The 18,151-nt window shown below is 43.5% G+C and overlaps 1 protein-coding gene and 1 pseudogene across 2 annotated transcripts in view; one reads left to right on the top strand and one right to left on the bottom strand.

Annotated features, from left to right (window-relative positions):
- LHFPL2 (lipoma HMGIC fusion partner-like 2) overlaps positions 1 to 18,151 on the bottom strand; it is a 275,944-nt gene that overhangs the window by 65,947 nt on the left and 191,846 nt on the right. The window lies entirely within an intron of this gene.
- On the top strand, positions 14,465 to 15,463 carry LOC105524092 (annotated as a pseudogene). Its single transcript, XR_001003696.1, has one exon. The product of XR_001003696.1 is annotated as a glutathione S-transferase Mu 5 pseudogene (transcript).

Below are 18,151 nucleotides of genomic sequence, written 5' to 3'. Positions count from 1 at the left end.
GGACAGCGACTAAGCTTTTCTTTCTTGTCTTTTTTTAAAAGAAAACATTCCCTAACCAAAATGTGGAATTCATCTGCATTGTAATCCCAAGTGGAGAGTGCACGCATTTCCTCTGGAGCGTGCATTACTCGCTCCCACTCTCTCTCATTTCTCATGGACAATGAATGGAAACACTCCCTTGTAGGAATTGCAACCGCCTCTTTAAGACAGATGTTTTGGAAACCACCGACAAGCTGCTTGTCACTGTGAGGTGGATCACACACTCTCACAGCCATTTGGTCCAAAACCATGCAGAGAGCACTTCTTCACATCCATCTCCAATACGATCTGCAGGATATCAGATGGCTGTTACTTAGCCACTTCTTCATGTCCCCCTTACCCAACACTGTTCTCCATCAGGAGGCAACACCGAAGGTTCTATCTCAGCAAAGTCACTATTGTCTGCTATAGAATCAAGGGTAGGATTTCTCTGTGAAGATCTAGTATGGTCCAAGCCTTCAATGAAAACACTATTTTCAGGAAGAGAGTTAGACACTTGGGAAAGAAAATGAACACTTTTAAGCCACGAGGGCACTGTTATAAATTTCTGCTTGGCAAATGGGGACCTCATGGCTTGAAAAAGTTATTATCCAATACTTCCCAAGCACCCACATAAGTTCATGTTTCTCCCTGAGGGCCTCACTTGCTCCATGAGACAAACTCACTACAGCTTTCATCTTGTTTAAAAAGACTTGGTGTGATGCATGGAGGCAGATCACTCAACCCACCTGGATGTGCTGTGAAATAGTTTCTCAAGCAGTCCCAGCTTTTCCAAATGCACCTATCAAAACAAACCTAAATGCCTGTTAAATTCACTCTTCAGGAGACCTACTCTGTTCCAACAGAGTCAACTGACCGCAGAGAACTTTCTGCAGAATCTAAGACACTCGCCTGAACAATCTTATTGGCCAGAATAAAGAATAAGACACTGGTTTATATACATTTGGAAGGGTATGAAGTCAGTCAAGGGCAGACCCTCAAAAAGAGACTCATCCTTACTTCTCAGCCTTTAGCTAAGGCCATGATACAGAGGCTGAAATGGAGAAACTAAGATGCAATCTGAGAAAAATACCCCAAATTTTAAAACTTAAAACCTGTGAAAAGGTTACTCTCCTATACCTTGGTCACGTTACTTGCTGCTGTGGCCTCGAGAGTTCTAATTTCTATGCTACCACTAAAAACTCTGGAGTGACTGTCTATGAGCCATTAAACCCAAGCACAAACGCACACTTTCAGAGCTGTACATGTCTGAATAGTTTTTGCACACATTGTTAAGATTATACTACTGGCTTATTTTCTCTATATTCTCTTTTCTACAATAAGGATCATTTACATGCAACATTAAATTTCAACTTATACGGGACAATTTTTGAGTGGATTGATCATAAAGCTGTATCTCTGGCAAGAAAGACACTTTTCAAAGTAGCTATGCTTAGGCACTCCGCTCACCAAAACCATGACAGGGACACGGCAGCACTGTACTGTATGCGAGGGCATCGGCTCTAGCCAAGAGGACCTATCCCCACCTCCACTACTTTATCCCTGGGCAAACCACTCAACCTCAAGCCTCAGCTTCCCCATGCGTGAAATAGGAATAATAATAGAACCTACATTTTGTAGGATGAGCAGTGCATCCAAGGGACAGTGATCAACAAACGGAAAGCTCTCCATAAACGACAGTTTTTATCACATGTTCTCAGTAACCTCGACTCCAGGACTTGCTGGTGCTTACTTAGAACACCACAATCTGGCAGAATCACCTGCACATATGACTAGAACTGGCCTCCTGCCTCCTTGCTACTCAGAGCTCACAGTCTGCATGTTCTGTTTATATTGACTATGGGTTTCTTGATGACATACTAGTCACACAGAAACATCTATTTGTTTAGTGCTTTGCTTTTGGCTGCTTCCAAATGTCTGTGAATTGATCGATGCAGATCCCAGAAATGTAATCATTAGTTGTCTGGCTAAAGAGGTTTCTCTCTGTTTGTTTTTATTAGAAGTCAGTCCTCTGAACCTGTGGTTTGCAAACTTTCTTTTTGAGCATGAAACACTGTTTATAAAACAGAATCTGACAAACAACCCCAGTTCTGCATATGAAACAGATGAAAGCAGAGCTGTACTGGTTTAAAAAAAAAAAACAAAAAACACAAAGTAGGGGGCTGAGGAGGGTCCCCTTAGTCCCCCCATCACCTCCTGGTAGCTCCTAAAATGTCCCTAGAAAGTGGAACACTCTGTGGAGCATGCTCAGAAGGGCGCTGATCTAAACCACTCACTCTTCCAGTTTCCATCTTATGGCCTACAAATGCCACTCAGCCTGAACCCTAAGAGGCTCACCGGGGCACTCCTGGTTTTCATCTCACGGCTGCATCAGTAACAACAGAGGCAGAGCCCACAAACCACAATCTCGTGCTTCCTAAATGTTCCCAACGTGGCTGTGGGCTGGGCAGACACACAAACCCTTCCTTTCTTTGTTTTACTGACTACACGTTGAATTACATCAACTCCCCAAAAGCAATGCCCTAGGACCACAATGTTTACGTGGCTGTGCCAGCCAGCACACATGACGTCTGATATTATTACTCTGGGTTTCTGGAGGAGCCATAGTGCATTTACAGTTCTTTATTCTCACCGAGCAGTGGCATGGAAACCAAGGTCAATCCAATCTATCAAAACCTCACCAAAATTTTAAAATAATTTCCAATGAAAATGCCTTTCTCATGGTGGAATACACAGTCCTTACAATGTCTGTGAAGTACCAGTACAGTTTCCACACATATGAAATATTAACAGGGACAAAAAAAAAAATTGAGAAATTCAGAGGAGGGGATGAGAATAACAAAGCAGCTGGAGAAAGTCATCGCTTCAGAAAGCACCAGGACTAGGAAGCAGGCCTCCTCGGTTTAACTGCCGCTCCGCGGAAGCATGACGTAGATCTCACTGCGGGAACCCAAGAGGTACAGGGGGCCTGTTCAGGGTGGTCTGAGGGAGACTGGCCAGGAGGGTTGGGGCTGGAGCCAACCAACAAAATATCCCAACCCATCGTGAAGAAATATTTCCTCCTCAGGAAAGGCCGCTACATCTTCCCAGGGAATGGCTGGAAGACTCCCAGCCTGAGTCATTCGGAAACAGATTTTACAAAGCACTCCAGAGGATCCCGAGGGAATGATCAGGCCGCGTCGGAGGAAGAGCCATCATGACCAAGTGGGTCTTTTCTAGCTCCAACTCCCATGACTGCAACGTCCTTCTGGTTCTTCCCAACTCACTGTGGCCAGCATGGCTGTAGTATGACTGTCACGATCCTTGGCTCTGAGTGTTTTAAGGCCTGGATGTGGCAATGCAGTGACTCTGGCACAGGCCTCCCAGCTACAGTACATAAGCTACAGTCCGCACTTCCAGGTAAAGAGCTCCACCCAGAGAAGGGAGTGGATGACGTATCCAAGGAGCTGGTGCTGGCCCAGGCCTAGTCCCAGGCACTCGCCTGTCCAGCCTCAGTGGGGAGTGCTTATCAGAGGCCCTCTCACATTTCCGCATCTCACCAAGGGCCTGCTGAAAACAGACCCCCTGTGACATCTGCTAATCAGATTTGTCCCTGGAGCCAGTAATAATTAAACTTGGTCTATGAAAGGAACACTGGAAAGGTCTCCCATCCCACAGCTGGTCAGCAAACAGAGCAGATGGGCCGTATCCACAGCCATGTCTGTGTAAATCTAATTATTCAGCTGTCAGAATGAGCCCTAAGTGACACCGGTCACCCTCACAAGTAGCTGTCGGCTCTTCGGAAGCTGTTGCTGTAGGGCAGCTGTGAAGGCCAGAACTTCTCCCTCAGCTCCCCTCACCTTTCCTAGGCAGCACTGGCAGACTTATGCTGGATCACCCACCCTGGGATTAAATGCCATTTTCTGTGCAGTTCCTCATATGCCAAACATATTATGTGCTTGTTAACTATTCACCTGATTCAGGTTTCTGGAAAAGTCCTATCCAGAAAGTTAGTTTTAAATCAGAAAAGCCTCCTAGAAAGTATCAGATTAGATAAAAAATTGTATTTTTCTGTCTTGTGTCAGCATTTTTATTGGGTGATACTGTTTATGTTGGTTGCATCTGTTAACTACTGTTGAGTAACAAAGTGCCTTAACATTTCATAGCTTAAAATGCCTGGCTGTTCCTCTGCTGGTTTCTCCTGGGCTGGGTCACGATGGCTTTCAGCTAGGTCAGCTGTGCAGGAAGGCCCACAAAGGCTTCCTTCACATGTCTGGCCATGAATGCTGCCTGCCAACAGGGGAACCTTGGCTCTCCTCTGCAGGCCCCTCATCCTTCTGGGGCGAGACTGGCATCCTTACACAGAGGTCTCAGAGCAGAGTTCCAAGAAGGTGAAAGTGGAAGTAGTCAGACCTTCTGAGGCTGAGACTCTAGAACTTACACAACACTTCTGCCACATTTGAGCCGTGAAGGCAAGTCAAAAGGCCAGTCCAGACCCAAGGGGTAGGGAAATAAGACTCCAGTTATTAATGGGAGGAGTGAAAAAGAATGTGCAACATTTTTAATCTACCACATATCAGCATCTCCCCAACTGGGTCAGAGTTATAGGAGTTCTGGGGCAGGGCCATAGGTGCTCTGAGATCAATCCCAGGAGAGACACTGAATCCTGTATCCCCTTGAAGAGCCACAACACACGTTGGCGTGCTGAAGACTCTGAGTAGTCTTCCAATAACAATAAATTCTGCTCAATTTTCTTTCATCATGAGTAAGTTTATAGAAGCAGAGGAAGACCACTTTCCTGTAACACCATTTTGGAAAGTCTGGTCATGAGCTCTGGATTTTTAGAACACTTCCAGTTGAGCATATTTTGTCTTGCTGCTTTAATACATGTCCCATAAACATTGCATCCATGTCTAAAATACCTTCCAATATGTGGAAGTAGCACACAATATGGCAATTCCTGAGTTGGGGTTATGACTCTAAAGGTCACCACAGTGCATCGCTCCAGTAACTAGACATTAAGCAACTTCCACTCAAAATCATCTTGATCCTTGAAAAACTTTCCTAGAAGTTATATGCAAAAACCTGGGGGTCGTTTTCTTCAGGTACAGTGTTTCTGAGCATTGACAGAAGTCTTGATTCCTACAGAATAAATGTTACAATTCACTATGAATAAATTCCACATTTGAAATTCAGTAACAATAACATAACCTATAGTGGATCAGGAGGCCAAGCTTGCACACAGGCTACTGGACCACCAGCAAACCACGCTACTTCTTACCCGCCTGTTGGCCACCAATCTGGAGCCTGCCATACAATTTTTTGCTCCTTTGAAAAGAAAAGTCTCATCCATCTTCACAACCAGGTTCTCCACTTTCAAAAGCCATGGCACAGAACACATTGAACTAACACTCTGGTCATGAGAACATGATGATCCCAATAGTGGGTGAAGATTCATGAGATGAGGGCAAACTCAAACCAAGGATTAAGGCCGTTATGAAGAGAGCTCTCACAAGACCAGGGACAGTCAAGAGCCGTCTCAATTCAGGGCCCAAACTCCACAATAGTCCCTATGTGTGGAGAGAGAGAGAGTGCCGGAATGCAGTGAAGGCACAGGGAGATACTAGATGCTGAACATGAGACTGAAAAAGGATCCTCTTTAATTCTGTTTTATTTATTTTTATTTTTATTTTTATTTTTATTTTTGAGATGGATTCTCACTCTGTTGCCCAAGCTGGAGTGTAGTGGTGTGATCTCGGCTCACTGCAATCTCCGCCTCCCGGGTTCAAGAAATTCTCTTGCCTTAGCCCCCCTAAATGGCTGGGATTACAGGTGCCTGCCACCAGGCTCAGCTAATTTTTGTATTTTTGGTAGACACGAGGTTTTGCCATGTTGGCCAGGCTGGTCTAGAACTCCTGATCTCAAGTGATCTGCCCATCTCAGCCACCCAAAGTACTGGGATTACAGGCATCAGCCACCATGCCCAGCCATACTTCTGTATTTATTCTCATACGGGAAAGACTGACTGACAAAGGGAATAGAGAGAATTTATTTTTATCTTGATGCTGAAACAGTTGCTTAGAATTAGTGATTCTTACCTCATTCACTAAACAATGGTGATTCACCAAAAGACACACAGCAGTCAGTGGCCCATTTACTAACTTGGACTCAAAACATCCTACCATTCTGTCTAGGGTGTCAAATATTTTTAAACCTTTAAAATTGTAAAATCATCAGGGAAACATCTCCTGGAAGCCTAACTGCAATTTCAAAGGATGGAATAAACGTGAATCTAGAGGAACGGGGAATTCTGTGGGAAAAAACACCTCATAAATGATAAAAGAGAAAGTAGAAATTTTTAAGGAATTGTGAGTACACTGGTCTAAGAAATAAACAAGGTAACTTCTTGGAAGAATTCCATAGCAAAGTCATTTGGGGAGAATGGCTGAATATCAAATCTTAAGGGCAATTTTGAATTTAAGGAGCCAAGATATCAGTCAGTCCAAGACTTGGTAAGATGGTAATTGGACCTACTGTCCTAGGGGTTCCTAGGTTTGCATCTGGAGGTCACTTCAGCTCCTGCTCCTAATTCACCCTAAGAAATGGCTCCAGGCCCTGGATACCACCTTGAGCTCTCTTTCCCTCTAACAAGGTAGCTATTCAATCAAAAATAAAAGACTGTTGGGGCTCAGAAAACAACACCCCAAAACGAAGGCCTAGCAGCAGTCTTAGAAACATGAAGTTATTCTCTTTCTCCTGTCCTCCTATGTCTCAGTCCCATTCTCCCAAGTCAGGCCACAGAAACTAGAATCCCATTTCCCCAAGGCGGGTTATAGAAGCCAGAACCCTCTTTCCCAAAAGCCAGCCATGAAACCTAAAAATATTCTATGTAAAAACTGGCCTTAAAGAAATTATCTGACCTACCTTTTTTGACTGTAGGTCCTAAGACCCTCATCACAGAGAGGGTCCTGCCCCACACCCAGAAGAAAGGAATGCATGCCCAGAGAGGCCAAGAGGAATCTAGACAGGCTAGGTTTCCCCACTCAAGCTATTAGCATTAGATCATACCCTCCTGTCCAGTCATATATCTACATGCCTGTTCATACTCTGTTGAACCTATGCACAAAAATGGACAATTTCCCCTGTATCTTTGGGTCTTCATTCTGAAGGCACTCGTGTATACATGTTTAATAAATTTGTACGCCTTTCCTCCTATTAATCTGCCTCATGTCAGTGATTTTTTAGCTAACCTTTGGAGGCCAAGGGCCCTGGCATCTACAAGACAAAGACAACTAAAGGGATTTAGCTGCTTAACGTAATAAGGGGGAAACCTGATGCCAACTTATTCCTTTGTTTCCTTTCTCAGTCCACGTACTGAAGGATTCTAAGAGCAGGTATGTTCCTCTGGCATGGCCAAAGGCACCAGCACACTAATGCTATGAGAGAACTACTGCGGGGGGGGGAAGAATTAGGAAAAAATAAGTATGATCAATTCTGTGTACTATTAAATCTAGCTAAATACTTCCAGAAATGTAGCACATTTGGGACTTGTTGGAATGACAGAAAATATACAGCAAACAAACAATAAATATTTCAGGTATAATATTGTCCAAGTGCAAAAAGCATGTCAATTTCTCCTGCAACAAAGCGTCACGGGCTATACAGAATTGCTAACCAGCGATGTAGCATAAATTGTGGGTTTCGCTATCCAAACACCACACCTTTGGGACTTGGAACCCCACAGAAGTTCTGCAGGCTCCATTAATCATCCTGCACCTAAGTTGTTCCTACGATGGCAGGATGTTTGGTGGGAATTTGGACATGAGTCAACAGAAATGGGCTGGCCACAAATGGTGCATGCCTTTGGACATTCGTGTGGGAGAAATGGTAAAAGCAGGGACAAAGCTTTCAGGACTTTCACAAGGTGATTTCTCCTGCCTACCTTCACAACTTCACCATCTCATGTATCTGTCACCCCACACCACTCACTACCTCTTAACCACATTCTGCGCTTCGCATCTCTTTGCCTTTGCCCACACTTGCCTCTGCCAGGACTGCCATTCCCCTCTTTCGTCCCTTGGCAAAAGCTAGTCATTTTCAAGGCCCAGTTGAGAAGTCATGGCTCCAGCATGCCTTCTCCAACTGGCAAAATTGTTCCCTCCTCTGTCCCCAATATAATGAGTTGACCACAGCAGCAGTGACTTCTCTGCTTGTCCTCTCATGGCTGGGTTGGGAACCTTTAAGAACGAGGACACTTTGGTACTGTTGGTCTAGCATCACACAATAGCTCTAAGTGATTTGATAGCTGTACTGTCCAGGTCATATCCCCTCACCCCCTAAATGACAAGAATGGAAGAGCTGATAGGGTATTAGGATATATTTCCCATGTTGTATCAGCAAGGATTCTGCATTAATAAAATAGGAATAGAAAACACACAGCACAGAAGGATTCTTAAAGTCCACTGACAGCACTGATTCCACCTTCTTTCCTTCCCCAGGAATTTCCCCAAGTAATGAAGGCAGCTCTGTTCAGACTTGGCTGGCCATAGACTTCCGTCAGATTTTTGTTTTCTTCCAGATCTGACTGCATGGAAAAAATACCGTAATTTCCTTGTGGGCCTAGTTATAATTCTGTAGGCTGGTTAGCTCTGAGGAAATTTCAACCCTACAAGGAGCCCTGACAATTCAGTTGTCCCACTGCGATTATAATGGTTTGTCAGTGTTTGCTGTTGAGGCACAATATGTCATTTTGGGAGCAACATTTAGACACCTCTCCAAGATTCTCCCTGCATTCCCCATTTCAGGATCAGTGGTATCAAATTCTTACCTCTTTTACATCTACTTCAGTATTGATCAAGCACTGATCTATTTTAAGTACATTCCATTGGAAATCGCTACATGTGCTTCCTTCCTGACCACTGAAGTGTCTCCCATAGACAGACTTATCTACCAGTGTTGAAAACTTACAACAGTGCAAGGGGCAGACATTGTGCATGACTGCTGCACCTCAAGCCCCTGTTCCCGCACATGCTTACAGCAGGTACCCAGGACTTCTGCTTGAGGGCTCTCTTTTGGCTCCAACAGGAGTTGGCCCTTAAGTGCTGGTCTCAGAAGAAGTGGTTAATGACAGAGATGAGTTGGAGAGGACATATCCCAGAACTTGCTGGCCCAGCTGGGATAATTCTGATGGATGTCTCATAGAATTCACTAGAGATGGAGCCTCAGGTGCCCACAGCAGCAATGCCATCTCTTTATTGGCTCTCTTCTCCTATTTCACACCCCTATTCCCTTAACAACGTTTTCCGGGTTTACCTCCCAAGTCACCTACTTGCACTTGAATCCCTGCTGCAGAATCTGCTTTTGGGGAAACCAACCTAAGAAAAGTACCAGACTAAAGCCACTCGATACAGATAAGGGAAGGCAGACTCAATGGCAGCCCATCATCAGGTATAGGAAAGATTTTCAGCAAATAAAACACTGCCGTGGCTTATTCGTGCTGAGGAAACTTTCCGTGTCACAGCCATAAGGAGCCTGACAGCCTCAGGAAGTGAACTGAGCTGTCTCAGATCTTGGGGAATTGTGTGTTATATGTGTTCTAAAAATGGATTGGATTTCAGGGGCCATTTCCAACTTCCATGGTATTAAATTTCCTTTTATTCTTCCCAGCACCATATTTCCAATAAGCCCTAAAAAAACTTACCCCTGGGGAAGGATATTTTGCTATCTTAATAAAGTCTTCCAATCCTTAGAAGACAAATCATATTTTCATCTTAAAAATATTAATTTTACTCCCTTAAAGAATCTTATGAAAATATTTGTATTTCTTGCCTGAGTTCCCTAGGAGGTAAGCTGAAAAACTAGCTAATAAAGGATAAAGCCAATGCAACAAAAAACAATACATATTGAAATATGGAAATAATTAAGGTCCCAAGAAAACATCAAGTCTTCAAATCAAAAGCCCTTTAACTAGAAAGTATTGTCCAGGGACTCACATGACTAATATACATTAGACAGTATTCAAGGTATGTTTTGCTTTAAACCAAGCAAGGAGGCAAAAACTTAATTTCTGTAAATGGTAAATTAATAGGTGAGAATTCACTCCATACAGAGAATTTAAAATAGATTCCATTAAAGTAGCATACTCTGCAAAATATCAATTTTCATTTGTTTTAGAGAAATCTAGTTTATCCATTGTGTAAGACTATATCTAATTGGGAAAACAGACATTCACTCATTCTGAAAGTGAAGCCTGGACTAAAAAAGGAGGAACACGGAAGGAGAACAGACAGGAATTCATAAAACCAACGGGATGTGGGCAGAGGGGGAATTCTGGTAGATGGGGTAAAACGTCTTTCTACTGGGAGTGGAGACCCAGGCCACAGGGCCAGTCAAGAGGAGGGAGAGTTTCATTTCGGGGCATGCTAAATTAAAAATGTCAGTGGGACACCAGGGGAAGACCCCAACAGGCAGCTGGCTGGATGGTTCTCCACCTGGAGGAGAGGGTCTGGCCTGTGAGTGGCAGCTGAAGCCACTGAGTGGGCTGGAAAAGCCAGAGGATGCAAAAAGATAAGGGAGAAAAGGGGCCAAAGATGACCCGGAGACCTTGATGAAGGGGCAGGCAAAAGAAGTCGGCCAGGTAGACTGAGAAGAAACATCAGGAGAGGAGAAGCAGGTGAGAAGCACTTCATGGGGTCCATGAGCCAACACGTTCTCTTTCTTCTTCTTCTGACAATAGAAGTTATACCTCGTCTGCCCTGAACAGGCAGAGTGGAATCAGAAGTACTAGGGCAGGATGAGGGTGACAATGAGGGACTCACGAGGTGTGGGTGAAGTGGGAGGGGGGCACCCACTGGGCAGAGCTAACTTTCCAGATGGGGGCAGTCATAACCAAGAAGCCGCACGAGAACTTTGAGTTGTGTTCCCTTTGATACTTCCACATCTGACTTCCCCTCAAACGTAGGACACTTTTATGTGAGTTAACAATTACAGAGCATACAATACATGTAAAATTATGCATTCCAATAAACTTTTCTAGGAAAATGGGCCAAGGTCATAAATGTCACTATTATCATAAATGAGAGTTTCACCTAAAGGAAAAACATGAACAAACAATTCAGAAAAGACAAACTTCAACAGCTATTCTATTTAGGAAAACATTAGATGTGGTCAATAATAAAAACAGTAACAAAATGAGATGCCATTCTCACCTCACAAACTAGCAAAGACTTAAGAACTGATAACTCATTCCTGATGAGGGGGATATACAACAGGTGCCCTCTTCTACTGCCAATGAGGGCCCAAATTTCCTGCAAATATTTTTTATAACTAAACAATAATATCTGTAAAAGGATATTCAAGGTTGATATTTAATGGTTTAAAAAAATCAGAAAACAACTCAAATGTCAAAATTAGAAAGCAGGTTAAAATGATTTAAGATATATATCATAAGACAGAATACTGAAGATTTCTGTAGAAAAGGAACTTATAACGACATGAGGAAATACTTATAATATTAACCAAAAAGTAGCAACATAAAGTTATATACAGAGTAAGAACTCAGTTATGTAAAGAAAAGAATGTACAAAAAGGGATACTCTTAGGAACTTGAACAGATTAACAGTAGTGACCCCTATGGGAACTGATTTTTTTCCCTGCATGCTTATACATTTCTGTATGAACTTGGGTGATTTTGATAACTGTGGGGACAGGTCACACATTAACAGTTTCTGGCAATTCTAAACCAGCCATAATAGTATATATGTAAGGGCTGTTGCTTGGCTTCAAGAGTATACCAGTGTTCGGCCGCGCGCGGTGGCTCATGCCTGTAATCCCAGCACTTTGGGAGGCCGAGGCGGGCGGACCACGAGGTCAGGAGATCAAGACCATCCTGGCTAACACAGTGAAACTCTGTCTCTACTAAAAATACAAAAAATTAGCCGGGCGTGTGGCGGGCGCCTATAATCCCAGCTGCTCAGGAGGCTGAGGCGGGAGAATGGCATGAACCCAGGAGGCGGAGCCTGCAGTGAGCCGAGATCGCGCCACTGCACTCCAGCCTGGGCGACAGAGCGGGGCTCCGTCTCAAAAAAAAAAAAAAAAAAGAGAGTATACCAGTGTTCAAGGCCACCAGAGAAGACTGAATGTGACCTCTGGGCAGGTGAAAAACCATCTTAGATTTAAGATGTGCAGATGATGTAAATATGCAAGCATACAACACAGAATACCAGAGCACTGAAAGGCATAACTTCTAGGGGTTTGCCCCAATGACTTTCTCTGTAAGCATCCTTTTACCAAAATGCCTGCCAGTTTCCAGATGAATAAACTTAAATGTACCTGATGTGGGACATAATGGTCCAAAACTGATGACCCTGACCTTGAATGAGGAGAAGTCCATGAAAGCACTTGACCACCACCCTACACTGTGTCTTTCCAATCCACAGTCACTCCATGAGTGTTAGGAGAAAAATGGATTGGATTTCAACTGAATCACAGATGTAGTCTGAGAATGAAGCAAGGAGGGAGAATGTGGTGGCGAGGCAGACAGAGGGGACCAGCTCTTTCAGACCAGTCACATTAGATTCCTAACATGACCCTCAGTCATAGTTGCCTTCATTACGTGAAAGAGATGTAAATTAACGACAGGAAGTGCCCACCTCCTAACACCACTTGGCCACAGTTATAGAACAATTTGGATCAAAATCATGTATGTTTCCAAGTTCATCTGGACTTGCCAAGTAGCCTTAAGAGTTTTTCACAGATTGTTCTGGGATGGTAACATAAGGTGCAGAGATGGGGCCAACCCCATTTTTAGAGGCTGCCTGCTACCTTGGCTCTGTATCATGTGCCAAGTGGCTGGCCTGTGGCTCTGGGGTTGCTGGTGCGAGCAGTGTCTGGAAGGACAGGACGGTTCCAAGGAGCATCAACGAGCCCAGAGCATGAAAGAAAGCAAAGACTACAAAAACTTTATTGCAAGCTGAATTGAATGAATCCAAGAGAATATAGATTAAATCAATAATTAATTCAGTAGAGGTCAGTTTTAGTTAGGGAGTCATTATGACGTTTCAAAGAGCAGATACGGTATTTACGGGGGCAGCATCTCAGAACTTCAGGGATATGCTATTGCTTTCTTTAGTGGCAAGCAGGGTTTGCTGTAGTTTGGCATGGGAAATTATTTTAAATAAGAATACTAAATAAAAATGTGTACAGCTATTACTTACCTATATTAACAAGCTCCATATAAAAGCATACATTCGTTATACAGGGATGATAAGGGAACACCCCTAACACCATCCTAGTGTACACTCATTCATCTGAGTTCAATTAGACCACGTTCCTTTCTAGAAGCAATTTTTTAAAGTAGATTGTTAAAATAAAAAAAACTTTCTCAGGAAGGATTGGGAGGATTCTTCATGCAGATGGAATGACAACAGGAGTACCAACTGGAACCAAATCTACCTGCTGGGAGATTTGCATATAGCCTTTTTCATGGACTTTCACTGATCACAACAAAACTATACATTTTTCTTTTCAGAGACAGGGTCTTGCTATGTGGCCCAGGCTGGTCTCAAACTCCTGGGCTCACTCCCACCTCAGTCTCCTTCCTGAACACTGGGATTACAGGTGCATGTCTGTGCCAGGCTTATACATTTATTAATGTGAGATCCAAAATATCCCTGTGGACTAATCCAATTGGATGGAGGACCAGAATTCTTTGTGCAATAATCCATCAGACAGAAGGCCAGAATCCACCAGAAGATGGGCACTCCGGTCACATGAGCACTGAGAAGAGTTCTTTTCCACCTAGGGAAAACACGCATTCTTCTTAAGCCTCCAGGCTTCACCACCTCTCCCCAAAGCAGATGACTTTTTTTCCCACTGCTCAAAAGAACTGAGCCACAACATAAGAATTCTCTTAAGGCCTATTCCTTGTACTTTCAGCTTACCTATGGCAGCGCACCTGCTGTGCCACAGAGAGCTGCCCTGTTCCTGTCCTAAGCTAACTCCATGGGCACCTGCCTCCATGAGGCTATGTTTCGTCAGTTGGCTGCAGCCCTGCCCAGCCTACTCTCCCAAACCTCCCTTTTAGTCCTCATCACTTCTTGCCAGTGATGCCTTCCTATCTGCTTTCCTGGCCTCTGGTCAGCTGCTCCAGTGGTGCCTTCTTAATGTTCAACTTTACTTTTTGGCTTAAAAAAAATTTTGTGGCTTCCCAAATTATAAGTGGGCCATACTCCCAAATACTTACAAAGCGGATGTTATAGTTAAGCCCCCACGCACTCTTCAATTTGACCAACATTTACTGAGCAAATATAAGTATCAGGCACTGTGCTAGATAGCCTATAATGTCAGACACTGCACTGGGCATCGAGGATATACTACAAAACTCACACCTGCCCTTGGGAAGTTTATAGTCCATCAAGGGAAGCAACTTTTCATAGAAAGAGAATGCCCCGGAGGCCTGTCTGCAGAATCCGCAACAACAGACGCTATGCCCATGATGCTGGGGTACTGGGACATCCGCGGGCTGGCCCACGCCATCCGCCTGCTCCTGGAATACACAGACTCAAACTACAAGGAAAAGAAGTACCTGATGGGGCACGCTCCTGACTATGACAGAAGCCAGTGGCTGAATGAAAAATTCAAGCTGGGCCTGGACTTTCCCAATCTGCCCTACTTGATTGATGGGACTCACAAGATCACCCAGAGCAACGCCATCATGCGCTACATTGCCTGCAAGCACAACCTGCGTGGGGAGACAGAAGAGGAGAAGATTCGTGTGGACATTTTGGAGAACCAGCTTATGGACAACCGCATGGAGCTGGCCAGACTCTGCTTTGACCCAAATTTTGAGAAACTGAAGTCAAAGTACTTAGAGCAACTCCCTGAAAAGCTAAAGCTCTACTCAGAGTTTCTGGGGAAGCGGCCATGGTTTGCAGGAGACAAGATCACCTTTGTGGATTTCCTCGCCTATGATGTCCTTGACGTGAAGCGTATATTTGAGCCCAGCTGCCTGGACGCCTTCCCAAACCTGAAGGACTTCATCTCCCGCTTTGAGGGTTTGAAGAAGATCTCTGCCTACATGAAGTCCAGCCGATTCCACCGAGGTCTTTTGTTCGGAAGGACAGCCACGTGGAACAGTACATAGGGCCCCGTGATGCCGGAAGATGGGAGGGAAAAGCCGACCCTGCTGCCTGCGACCTTGGAGAACAGCCCGACTCCCTGGACCCACCTTCTTTCTTTCTCCTTCTTTCTACTCTCTTCTCTTCCCCAAGGCCTCATTGGCTTCCTTTCTTCTAACATCATCCCTCCCCGCATCAAGGCTCTTTAAAGCTTCAGCTCCCCACTGTCTTCCATCAAAGTCCCCCTCCTAACATCTTTCTTTTCCTGCACTAATGCCAACCTGACTGCTTTTCCTGTCAGTGCTTGTCTCTTCTTTGAGAAGCCAGACTGATCTCTGAGCTCCCTAGCACTGCCCTCAAAGACCATCTGCATCTGCATGCCCTGCTCCCTTTGCTAGGTCCCTACCCCAGCCCTGTGTGATGCCCAGTAAAGCCTGAACCATGAAGAAAAAAAAAAAAAAAAAAAAAAAAAAAGAATACCCCTCTGGAGAGAAGCCCCAGAAGTCTCCTGTGGGATAGGCCTAGCTAGAAGTCTCATCAGAAAAAAGATACATTGTCAACATGGAAGCAACAAAATTAGAAAATGACAAAAAGAACTACATCCATTTTGTCTTCAATGCATTTAATTACTCTGATTTGTTTTGTTAAATCTTGAATATCACTGTCATTTCTACTTTATCATTTTTCCCCTCCAGGGACCCTAAATTTGGTCCAATTTGCCATCAAGTAAAGGGAGAAGGTTGTTACACTTTCTCTTAATAAATGCTTCCTATTCCTATTGACTGCTTACAAGTTGATGGTATAAATGTATCCTATATTCTAATATTGGAATTTAAGAAGATCAATTATCATAACAATTAAACTATGCAAGGAAAAGACACCTTCCTTCAGCTAAAGATTCTTCAAAAAATTTGATAATGGTTTCTATTTAATACAGAAATATCAATCCTGCTTAATTCCTAGATAGAGCTTTTAACTGTACCACCCATCTGCTCAGTCTGGAAAAACACAACAATGGCAATGTATTTGCTGCGGTTATTACACGAAAAAATACAGGCATCACAGATTGAGTACACACAATCAAAGAATTTTAACAAGGAAAGCAGCCAGTGCCTATTGGCACCAACTACAGAGGAACAGAATGACAGAGGATAGCTATCCTCACCATCATTGCCTCATAAGGGATGTGGCCTATCCTCAAACCCAGACCAGTATGATTCTGAATCAAACACTCGACCCACTGCCTCTCAGAATGCACATAAGTGCCACTAGGGCATCAATGTGAAACAAACATACTGATAATCTTACGTTGTATTATCTTCTCATGTTTCCTACACCTGCTGCTGAAAACTAAGCATCTAGCCAGCAATCATGCCCTTGGCAATATATCTCCATATTTCTGGTACATGGTAAAAGAGTGTGGAATCACTATGGGTAAATTAAAAGTCATTTTGTCCTAGATGACTGTTCCTCAACTGATCTCCTGGGGCACAGCAGTATGTGACACCAGGAACATGGTGCCTGCAACAAACGTCCAAGTCAACAATCATCAAGAAGGGGGATCATTTAGCTGAAAATACTGGTTTCATATCCTAAGGAGTGGTTGTGAGGGGCAGGCTCTGAGGGCTTCCCTTGACAGCTTCACAAAGCAGTGGAGGCCAAAGGACTGCAAAGAAAGCAAACATTGACCTTGAGCGATATTATACAAGGCTTAGGTAACTTGTTTGCTATGCATTTTTTCTTTTTTTCCCCCCAATTTTGAATATTTAAAACATTTCTCAAACTTGTTAAATGGCAGACTATGAACAAAACCTTAAAAAAAAGAAAAAACCCACTTTCACAATCTTCAAAAACTAATAGGGAAAGTAGTATTTTACTTGATAAATTAGAAGCTATCCAATTCTATGATGCTCTAGAACAGCACTGTGCAATAAAAATATTACTGTAAGCCATGTGTATTAAAATTTTTAGTAGCAACACTAAAAAGCATAAAGAAACCAATTTTAATAAATTTCATATAACTCAAAATTCTAGAACATTATGATTTTGACATGTGATCAGCATAAAAATTATTAATGGAATTTTTACATTCTTTCTTCTAATACTTAACACTTCAAAATCTTGTGCATTTTGTGCTTATTGCACATTTCAATTAAGGCACAAAATTTCCATCAGGAAAAACTGATCTGGTTTAAAATTTATAAAATTTACAGTTGAAAAAGTAGAATCACATATGAAAGTTGTTCCAAACATACTTAAACTTTTGCCAAAAACCGAATCGACTCTCAGTAGAATGAAAACTTTGGTGCCTCAGTCGCACTAGCCATATGTCAAGTGCTCAGCAGCCACACGGGAAGACACTAACGGGGAGACACAACCGAATCGGATGGTGCAGGTATAGCGCTTTCACTTTGCCCCTTCGCTAGAATTCCCCTAGATGGGAAGAGACCTGTCCCCAGTTTACTTGTAAAGAGAACCCAGGAAGACCAACTCCCAGCGCTGCGTTCGCCCACGAGGGTGTCCCACCTTGTGGGGGTCATCCTCAGTTTATTCAGATCATCTTCCCTGGTCCAAACTTGCATAACATGATAAAAGGCAGCTCAACAAGACACAGTTCAAACACGAGGGGTTTTAAAACTGTGGATATTTTTTCATGTTTGATTCTCTGCGTCCCTTCTTATGTCCTAGTGAATCTATGAGCATGTATACTGAGATTCATTAGGTGCTAGTTCTGTATGCCCCAGTCTTCAAACAGTACATCATTCACTCTCAGAGCAATCAGGTGAGATAGGTGAGAACTAGACAGGGTGACAGTCACGTGCTCAAGGACATTCACCTAATTATAAGTGGTTAGAGCAGGGATTTAAGCCCAGAGAGTCTGGATTATTAAAAAGCATGCCTAGTAGGGGCCATTTATGCTAATCACTCACCCTAAATTCACACTTTTCAAAGCCCTCTCACAATTCTCAGGGAATAGGCAGGCAAAACTGAGCAGGTATTACGCTTGCCACTTTGTC

This window comes from Colobus angolensis, unplaced genomic scaffold, assembly GCF_000951035.1.
Source record: "Colobus angolensis palliatus isolate OR3802 unplaced genomic scaffold, Cang.pa_1.0 Scaffold49, whole genome shotgun sequence".
Taxonomy (NCBI): Eukaryota; Metazoa; Chordata; class Mammalia; order Primates; family Cercopithecidae; genus Colobus; species Colobus angolensis.
Note: the sequence above shows the minus strand (reverse complement) of the source record. Positions and strands in the feature narration are given on the sequence as shown.